General features: G+C 46.7%; 1 protein-coding gene and 1 long non-coding RNA gene across 3 annotated transcripts in view; one reads left to right on the forward strand and one right to left on the reverse strand.

Annotated features, from left to right (window-relative positions):
- LOC125428646 (E3 ubiquitin-protein ligase TRIM7-like) overlaps positions 1-10,560 on the reverse strand; it is a 178,791-nt gene that overhangs the window by 109,387 nt on the left and 58,844 nt on the right. The gene's annotated exons all lie outside the window — the stretch shown is intronic.
- LOC125428926 lies at positions 4,859-8,970 on the forward strand. 2 transcript variants are annotated; one of them, XR_007243892.1, is made up of 3 exons: positions 4,859-5,294; positions 6,427-6,510; positions 8,843-8,970. It is a non-coding gene; the product is annotated as an uncharacterized LOC125428926 (long non-coding RNA). The 2 variants fall into 2 exon arrangements; XR_007243893.1 differs by lacking the exon at positions 4,859-5,294 and adding an exon at positions 5,683-5,879.

Below are 10,560 nucleotides of genomic sequence, written 5' to 3' on the forward strand. Positions count from 1 at the left end.
ACAAAGTGCATTATTCTGCATGTGTGGAAGGGGTCTAACGCTTCTCTCACACTGGCCAAACAGTTCTTCTGGAGGTCCAACAACAGGGCACAGAAGCTTGATGGTTCCCCTTGATGTTGCCTCCTGGCATTGGTATTCAGAGGTTGACTGCCTCTGAATGTGGAGGTTCCTTTTAGTCACCAGGGCTAGTAGCTGCTGATAGACAGGTGTATGCATTAAATGTGGGCAAGTTGTAGCTGACTTCAGGCAACCCTGTAGGGCTTTCAAGAAAAGAGACTAACAAGTGGTTTGCCTTTGCCTTCCTCTGAATAACAACCATGGCATCAAATTACTAATTCCCATTAAATTACTGAGGCCAAACCTACTTTGTTTATGAGATCTGATTAGATCAGGCTAGCCTGGGCCAACCAAGTCAGATCTATAGTACGATATAGATCTGTACTCTAGATCTGTTTAATCCCCTATGACTGGGGAGTAAGAATATAGGGCCTATCCCATCAATGGTATAGTACAGTGATGGTGAACCTTTTCAAGTCCGAGTGCCCAAATTGCAACCCAAAACCCCCTTATTTATCGCAAAGTGCCAACACGGCAATTTAACCCGAATTTTTAGTTTAGAAAAAACGGTTTGCTCCGAGGCGTGCTTTACTCGGGAGTAAACTGGGTGGTAGTCGGTGGCTTTGCTTTGAAGCAACCGTGCAACTCTTCCAATTAGTGAATCACTACCCTAGGAGGGTTTACTCAGAAGCAAGTCCCCATTGCCAGCAACCGAGCTTACTCCCAGGTAAAGGATCGTGCTTTAGTTCTTTGCATGAAAATCAGTGGGCTTTAACAGCGCTTAACAGGGTTACCTTCACTGCTTTCCCAATACTAGGTCTTAGGTTTAATGCTAATAATCGAGCCCAGGAGCCCAGGCCAGCCTAGATGTGTGGGGGTGGGGGGTGGGGTGACTCTATTTGCACGTGCCCACAGAGAGGGCTCTGAGTGCCACCTCTGGCACCCGTGCCATAGGTTTGCCACCATTGGTATAGTAAGATCTCTGGGGAAAAGCCTGAAGTGACATTCTACTATCACTGTGATGTTCTCCCATTCTCCACAGAGTTTCTGGTGAATGTTAGAGCATCATATTTACAGCAATTTTTGGCTAATTTTTCCCCTTAGGACCCTACCAAGCAGTTGGAGGGATAGTAGTTAATAAAAACCCAGGAGGTATGCTGAGATATGCATTTCTCCTTGAACATTTCTCCACAAACATTTTTGCTATGCATACACAGGCACTGAGTGACACTACAATTACTAAACGGTTGTTTGGCAAAGAGTTGGGAAGTGGTAGGGCCTCGAAGCTGTTGCCATTTCCTTGCAAAGCTCTTGCTGTGTGAACAGTGTTTCAAGATGCTTGGTTGTGTTCTTTCCTTTTTGTAATATAGCATTTGAAAATATCCATTACTTTGTCACCTTGTCTAGAACCGTATAAGGCGGCTGTGTTCTAACATATTGAGAGTTGATCATATTGTTCTCTCATACTGTTCTCTATTTTAGCTGTCACAGACTAACACAACTCTCTGAAGGCTGAGTACTTTGACTAACCTGTAACCCTGGGCATTAAGAATTTTTGCGGATTTTTTTTGTCTATTGTCTATTTTTTATTAAACTTGTTTTAGATCTAGTACTGATCTAAAAAGATTTACTCTGTTTTGATAATGTTAATAATCTGTGCACTTCACTAGCCCTTGTGTTCGGAGCTCTTCACATACATTCTCAAAAATGCTACAACCACCTTGTAAGATAAACCCAGAGGTGGGATCTAGCAGGTTCTCACAGGTTCCCGAGAGTAGGTTACTAATTATTTGTGTGTGCCGAGAGGGGGTTACTAATTGGTGATTTTGCCACGTGATTTTTGCCTTAGTTACGCCCCTCCTCTCAGCAGTAGCGTGCAGAACTTGAAGCAGTCTAGCAGGAGGTGCACCGGCGTGCGTGGCAGCCTGCGCCTGCGTGCATTCGTTTTCCACCCAACGACCGGCGCAGCAGCTGCATCCTTGTCACAGCCCCACCCAGCAATGCCCCGCCTCCGGAATGCCCAGCCACGCCCCCGTCGTGCCCCGCCCAGCCCCATTGGCGCTACGCCACAGTTTGAATCCCACCACCATGGGAACCTGTTACTAAAATTTTTGGATCCCACCACTGGATAAAACTGTGTTATTACACCCATATTACAGGTGCTAAAGAAAACAGCAATTTTTCTGAGACCACAAAGCAAATTTTCATGGTGGAGGAGAGGTTTGAACCGGACTTGAAATTCAGTCACTTGCTTGTAACTAAACATGTTTATGAACAGATCTGTTTTAAAAAACAACTAAAATATAGAAGTTGCTGGGAGATCCCAATTTTAAAAAGGCTGAGGAACAAACCTTTATCCCAATGATGTTCGTTTTAATTGTTTAGGTATTTGTACCCAGCTTTTCTCCCTGAGGGGGACACAAAGCTGTTTAAAATATTGCTCTACTTGCTTCTCTCATGAGGGAGGTGAGGAAGAGAAACAATGTTAAATGCGGGCAAGTTGTAGCAGAGAAGGGCAACGAGGATGATTGAGGGACTGGAGCAACTTCCTTATGAGGAGAGGCTGCAGCGTTTGGGACTCTTTAGTTTGGAGAGGAGACGTCTGAGGGGGGATATGATTGAAGTCTATAAAATTATGCATGGGGTAGAAAATGTTGACAGAGAGAAATTTTTCTCTCTTTCTCACAATACTAGAACCAGGGGGCATTCGTTGAAAATGCTGGGGGGAAGAATTAGGACTAATAAAAGGAAACACTTCTTCACACAACGTGTGATTGGTGTTTGGAATATGCTGCCACAGGAGGTGGTGATGGCCACTAACCTGGATAGCTTTAAAAGGGGCTTGGACAGATTTATGGAGGAGAAGTCGATCTATGGCTACCAATCTTGATCCTCTTTGATCTGAGATTGCAAATGCCTTAACAGACCAGGTGCTCGGGAGCAGCAGCAGCAGCAGAAGGCCATTGCTTTCACCTCCTGCATGTGAGCTCCCAAAGGCACCTGGTGGGCCACTGCGAGTAGCAGAGAGCTGGACTAGATCAGTGATGGCGAACCTATGGCACGGGTGTCAGAGGTGGCACTCAGAGCCTTTTCTGTGGGCACGCACAGAGTGCCTCCCCACACACACATCTAGGCTGGCCTGGGCTGCTGGGCTTGATTATTAGCATTAAACCTAAGACCTAATTTTGGGGAAGCAGTGTAGGTAACCTTGTTAAGCACTGTTAAACCCCACTGATTTTCATGTGAAGAACTAAAGCGTGGTCCTTTACCTGGGAGTAAGCTCGGTTGCTGGCAATGGGCCTTGCTTCTGAGTAAACCCTTCTAGGGTCATGATTCACCTGTTGGAAGTGTTGCATGGTTGCTTCAAACCAAAGCCACCGACTACCACCAAGCTTACTCCCGAATAATGCCAACCTCAGTATTCAGGTTAAATTGCCGTGTTGGCACTTTGTGATCAATAAATGGGTTTTGGGTTGCAATTTGGGCACTTGGTCTTGAAAAGGTTCGCCATCACTGGACTAGATGGACTCTGGTCTGATCCAGCTGGCTTGTTCTTATGTTCTTTGTTGGTGTGATATTTGGTAATACAATATTGGGCACCACAACAGCAAAGGGTCTGGAATCCATGCCCTAAGAGAGGAGACTTAGGGAGCTTAGTATGTTTAGTCTGCTACATTATATACCTCTTAATATTCAACTGTGTCTTTATTTTAAACCCTTCTGCCAACCTTTGTGTAATCTACTTTACACTTCGTCTGTGAAAGAACATTGCTTTAGCAACGTTGCATTTGCAATGTTAGTTGTCCTTGTAGTTTCGAATGATTGTAGACAGGTATTTATAAACAAAACAAACAAACATATAATAACTATCTCCTCCCGCCCCCCGCAGCCCCAACCACAGAAGGCAATGCTTAGTCCAAGTCTGAGTCCAAGCAAGGGCAAAGCGAGGGGCGGGGGACCACCGTGAGCTTCGTTTGGCGCTGCTGAGCATGCCCGAGCAGAAGTGAGCATGCCCAGTTGCATTTGAGGTGGGGAAGGGGGGTCACTTGCTGAGTTTCTTTTAGGCTTTGTGGGCAGCTGGAATTGCAACCCCCCAAACTGGTTTGATCTTCCTTCTTTATTGTTCTGTCGGGAGGGGGCGGGAGGCGATAGTTCGGGCGGCTGCTGGCGACGGGAGAGGCGAAGGCTGGGAGCTGCCGCCTTTTGCAAAGAAGCCCCCTTGCAAGCCCCGCTGAGCTTGGATGGGCCTTATTATATATCCAGTCCTTTTTCTCTTTTGAACGGGGGCCGCCGGGCGTGGGGAGGGGGCGATTTCCTTCTGGCTTTCCCCTTTTTGAAACATGCCGCACCCTTCCCACCCGCAATGTTTCCCTTCTCCTCTAGAAGCGTCCCCCACCCTTGCTGAGAAAAAACTCTCACCACAAATAAAATTAGGGAGCAGCAGTGGCGTAGGAGGCTAAGAGCTCATGTATCTAATCTGGAGGAACCGGGTTTGATTCTCCGCTCTGCCGCCTGAGCTGTGGAGGCTTATCTGGGGAATTCAGATTAGCCTGTGCACTCCCACACACGCCAGCTGGGTGACCTTGGGCTAGTCACAGCTTCTCGGAGCTCTCTCAGCCCCACCTACCTCACAGGGTGTTTGTTGTGAGGGGGGAAGGGCAAGGAGATTGTCAGCCCCTTTGAGTCTCCTGCAGGAGAGAAAGGGGGGATAGAAATCCAAACTACTACTCCTCCTCCCACTCCTCCTCCTCCACAAATAAAATTAATGATGAGATCACGGTTTGCTTCTTGTCACGTCTGCGTTCAATGCATTGGGGTTATCTCCAGCTCTTCGGCCACTGCGTCGTGTATCTGCACAAGCTGGCTTGTTTTTTAAAATATTTAGCTTTTAAATTATGTCTTAATAGGTGGTTTTTGTTGGGGTGAATTTTCCCCCCTCTGCATTCCAGGTGCCCCTATTGCTGAGTGGGCTTACCAGAGTTTCCCCTCTTTACTTTGGGGGAAGGGGCTGTTGCTTGGTGGCGGAGCATCTCCTTGGAGGCGAAAGGTCGTAGGTTCAGTCCCTGGCACCTCCAGTTGAAAAGGCCACCATTTAAAACGGTTCACGTGGTAAATTTATTTATTCGATTTTTATCCCGCAGGGAGAGCTGCTGCCAGCCTGAGTAGACAATACTGACCCTGCTGCACCAATGGTCTGATTCTGAACAAGGTAGCTTTGTATGTTTGTGTATTTAGACGTAAGCACCACTTGCATATTTCCAGAATCATGCCTAAGAAATCAGACACAAACCAACAGCCCCACCCAGCTTCGTTTGCTTTCATCCGTTTCCCCCATCCTTTTAAGTCCCCCACTCATCACATGCAAATTTAAACTGTAAGATCCTTGGGGCAGGGACCCTTCTTTGGCTGTGTTTCTTAGAGTAGTGGTGGTGTGTCAGTCAAACCATCATAAGAGATTTGTGTGCCCCTAGGCCAGGGGTCTGCAACCTGCGGCTCTCCAGATGTTCATGGACTACAATTCCCATCAGCCCCTGCCAGCATGGTCAATTGGCCATGCTGGCTGGGGCTGATGGGATTTGTAGTCCATGAACATCTGGAGAGCCACAGGTTGCAGACCCCTGCCCTAGGCCCATCCTGCTGTTATTGAATAGATGTGACTTCTAAGATTTCATGAGGGAGAAGTGGTAGAGGTTTATAGAATGATAGTTGGTGTGAAGAAAATGGGTGGCAAGAACTATTTCTCTCTTTCCCATAATATTAGGACTGGTGGTCACTCAGTGAAACCGATGTGCAGTAGACACAAAGCAGAAAGAACACGGAAGGTAATTTACTTGCAGAACTCCTTGCCACATGATGTAGTGACACTTGTTGTCTTTACTGACTTAAAAAAAAGAGTAGCCAAAGTTACACATTTGCATGAAGATTAGGATGGACTGCTCCCCTGTGTGTGTAGGATTGGGTTGTTGAAAATTTGAAACTAAAACAAAACACTTCCTTGAAAATAGAAGACTAGCACATCAGAGGAAAAGGCTGATGTCCTCGTGTACCAATTATCTATTTTCAGGGAGGCACTGTTTTAATACTGGAAGCAAAAGTGATGTCTGCCCCTTCCTGCCATTCTGAACAGCCCTATCTATTCCTACTACTTCATTCCCATATAGACCAGTGTCTTACAAGCATGCCCTGTAGAAGAGAAAAATCCATTTGTGCTTGAACCAGTTTAGTTGCCAATATAATACAGTATATAATTATTTAATTGTATTTAGAAAAATGTATGTCACCTCTCTAGAAGCTGCCCAAGACACTCACCATTAAAATCATTTTTAAACGTGCTAAACATGTATTAGAATTGTCTTGTTATACTTCTAGGAAATGGACTGACCTTCCCTGTGGGTTCGCAGCTCGTTCTGCCCAATCAGAGCTGAAAAAATGGCTGCCACAGAGCCATCTGAGGTAAGATAATTGTGGGTGCCGTGGCTGGATGAATGGCGAGTGGAATGACAGTAAGGAACGCAGTGAGATTTTGGTCAACGGTAACAGAAGTTGCTTATCTCCAGACCTGGAGCCTACCCAAACGTTCAGTCACTCACATGGTACGGCCCTCTCTGGGAATCATACCATTCAGAATGTGTGGAAAGGGGGATTGCCTTCTGTCAAGCTTCCTTGCACATGGAAAGCTAACGTAGGAGAGGTGAATGATTCATCCTACAAAGGGGAGGCTGAGGATTCCTCCATGTCGCAGGAGGGCCGTTTGACGTGATGCCTAGAAAAGCAGTGGTCTTGTTCAGACCAAACGATTCCCCCTCTCATAATTTTTTGCCTTCAAGTCACAGTTGACGTTGAGAGGCGGTTTGCCATTGTTGCCTGCCTCTGTGTTATGTCCCTGGTATTCCTTGGAGGCCTTCCATCCAAATACTTGCCAGGGTTAAGGAAATTGTGGTATACTCTCAGACCTACTTTTCTTTTCGTATTCTCAACAGTTGCTGAGTCATCCTTGGTGAAATGACACTGACGTTATTCCCCAGTTGGGGGCAGGACAGGGTTCCCCAGTGCAGTGTCCAGGGGGCTGGGTTGCCCCCCACACCTTTTCTGATGCCACCAAGCAATTTTTTCTAAAGTGGGTGGGAGCAGGTGGGGCTCTTTCCCAGCAGGGCTTCTGACTGACCTCTAGAGATCCAATTGGCTGCACGAATTAAAGCAGTATTGTTTCGGTGGCAGCTGCCACCACAGTGTTGGTTTTATTGTCTTTTTCTCCTTTTTCATGGTGTATTTCTAAAATTACCTCCCTTTCCCCCTGCACTTGGCCTTCTTCTGTGTGGTTGGTTCTGCCTCAAAATGGTCGCCATTTTGTGGTTGTACTCACCATCCTGTGTCAGAATTCAAACAGGGCCCTCGGTCTTAACACATGTGGAGTACTGTGTTAAGTTCTGGTCGCCACATCTCAAAAAGGATATTGAAGAGATAGAAAAAGTGCAGAGAAGGGCAACGAGGATGATTGAGGGACTGGAGCACCTTCCTTATGAGGAGAGGCTGCAGCGTTTGGGACTCTTTAGTTTGGAGAGGAGACGGCTGAGGGGGGATATGATTGAAGTCTATAAAATTATGCATGGGGTAGAAAATGTTGACAGAGAGAAATTTTTCTCTCTTTCTCACAATACTAGAACCAGGGGGCATACATTGAAAATGCTGGGGGGAAGAATTAGGACTAATAAAAGGAAACACTTCTTCACGCAACGTGTGATTGGTGTTTGGAATATGCTACCACAGGAGGTGGTGATGGCCACTAACCTGGATAGCTTTAAAAGGGGCTTGGACAGATTTATGGAGGAGAAGTCGATTTATGGCTACCAATCTTGATTCTCTTTGATATGAGATTGCAAATGCCTTAACAGTCCAGGTGCTCGGGAGCAACAGCCGCAGAAGGCCATTGCTTTCACCTCCTGCATGTGAGCTCCCAAAGGCACCTGGTGGGCCACTGCGAGTAGCAGAGAGCTGGACTAGATAGACTCTGGTCTGATCCAGCTGGCTTGTTCTTATGTTCTAACCCTGGGGTAGAGGCTTAGAGTGCCTGAGGTGGAGAGAGGGATTACTGGAGCAATCCAAAGTAAGTGTACTCGGAAGTAACTCCCATGTTATTCACTGGGGCTCACTCGAAAAGTATCTGTCAGATTTCAGCCTGATTTGCCTTCCAGCAAGTTTATGGATAGAATGAGATCTGAATTGAGGAATTTCAGCTTAAATCATAGATGCCTAACCACTGTGCATACTACCTCGCTCATGGTTTTAGTTACCTTTTGATTCTTCAGAGTATTCCTCCCAAGACAATAATGGTAGGAAAAGTTGAAGCCAGCAGGAAAAGAGGAACGCCCAACATGAGACAGGTTGATGCCGTAAAGGAAGCCACGCCCCTCATTTTGCAAGACCTGAGCAAAGTGTTTAGGACATGATGCTTTCGAGGACGTTGGTTCAAAGAGTCGCCATGAGTCAGACAGCACTTAACATACAAGCACACCACTATACTTTTTGCATTCGTGGCTGCAGGCGAGGTAGTTCGATACTTTTTTCGTGGCTAAGGCTCCTTCTGCACATGCAGAATAATGCACTTTCAAACTGCTTTCAGTGCTCTTTGAAGCAGTGCGGAATAGCAAAATCCACTTGCAAACAGTTGTGAAAGTGGTTTGAAAATGCATTATTTTGCCTGTGCGGAAGGGGCCTAAGTCCTTGAGTTGTTATGGATCTTGTTTTCCTGAGATGGCTGAAACTTGAAAATGCTTCCATCTTCTAGGGGTTGGTGACCTTTGAGGATGTGGCCGTGTTCTTCACTGAGGGGCAGTGGGCCATGCTGGATCCCGCCCAGCGGTCCCTGTATGTGGAAGTCATGCTGGAGACCTATGGGAACATGATGGCTGTGGGTAAGGAAGGATCCCTTTCTTCTTGTCTGGTAAAAGTATGAGCTACTTTGCTGTGCCCACAAAAATCCAGGAGTTTAGTTCTTCAGTTTCCTTCTTGAAATTTCACCTTCCCTTCCCATCCCACCAAATGTCCCAGCCCCACTTTCTCCTGTCACACAAGGAAGGCTCAGATAACATCCTGGTCTGTACCCACAACTGAATGAAGGTAAAACCACACATAACTGTTTCGGTGGGTTAACTTTTCATTGGCAAGCATTTTATTTGCAGCCCACCTTCCTCCCCAGTGAGGACCCAGAGTGGCCTACATTATTCTTTTTCCTCACAGCAATCCTGAGGGGGTGTGATTGGCCTCAGGTCAGCCAGTGAACTCCCACAGCAGAGTGGAGATGTGAACCCCAGTTCTCCTGGATACGATTCTGAAATTTCTAACCCAGGGGTGTCAAAGATGTGGTCCAGGAGCTAGATCTGACCCCTTGAGAGGGCTTATCAGACCCACAAGCCAGCTGGCAACCGCCCCTCCCCCAATTCTCCATCTAGTCCTGATTCCAGCTGTAGTGGACTTGCCAGTCTGGTCACCCACCCACTCACCAGTCTGTTCCTGCCATCTCCCGATCTGGCCAGGCACCCATCCACCACTCACTTATTTGAGGATGCATCCATCTCAACACACTTCTGATCTGTCCTGGCGAGACCCCCCCCCCCCCATTCTAGACCGGCAAGCTCCCTGTGGTCTTGCCAGCTGAGTCAGCCACCCTCCCACCAATGCTGATATGTGCTGGTGAGCCTGCTATGGGCTCGTCAGCTGTGGCAGACATTGCCTGTCCTTTTCCTTTTTTAAAAAAAATTGCTGGTTGCATCTGCACAGCTATGCAGGTGCAGCCGGTCATCTGTGGGGCATCAGTATGGCTGTGGGGAGGGGGGGTTGGTGCATGCCTGCGTAGCTACACATGTGTTGTGAGTAATTTGTTAAACAGAGAAGCGTCTCTGCACAAAGTTGCGACAGCAACCCGGATTGTTTCTGCAGCCTCCAATCACTGTCTGCGAACACGTGTGAACACAAAAACAGGAAAATTGGTTCTTTTATCACAACTGTAACCTGTTATACGTTTGCTGTGCAGAGTTGGCCATTGTCTGTCGCTGCTTAGCAACCCTGGACTTCCTTGCTGCTTTCTCACCCCAGTGCAGACCCTTCCTTAACTTCTGAACTCTAATCATATCAGGTTAGGCTGGGCCATCTAGACTGCACTTGCTGAGGGGCAGTTTACTACTACTACTACTACTACTACTACTACTACTACTATTATTATTATTATTATTGTTATTATTTTTCAAACATGTGAACAACATGAAATTCAAATACAAATAAACATAAAATCAAATACAATAATCTCTCAATAATATAAATTAAAATGCAGCAATTAATATGTAACAATCCCCGTTAAAATCCTTCTTAAACCCTCCCAAGAGGAGAGAAGAAAGGGTGGGTTCTGTAGATGATAATGAACCCAAATTTCCATGGGGATGAAAGAGAGGGGGGGCAGGAAAGGGGCATAGGCGGCGTACCTGTGGGGGGGCAGGAAAGGGGCATAGG

Source organism: Sphaerodactylus townsendi, linkage group LG03 (genome assembly GCF_021028975.2).
Source record: "Sphaerodactylus townsendi isolate TG3544 linkage group LG03, MPM_Stown_v2.3, whole genome shotgun sequence".
NCBI lineage: Eukaryota > Metazoa > Chordata > Lepidosauria > Squamata > Sphaerodactylidae > Sphaerodactylus > Sphaerodactylus townsendi.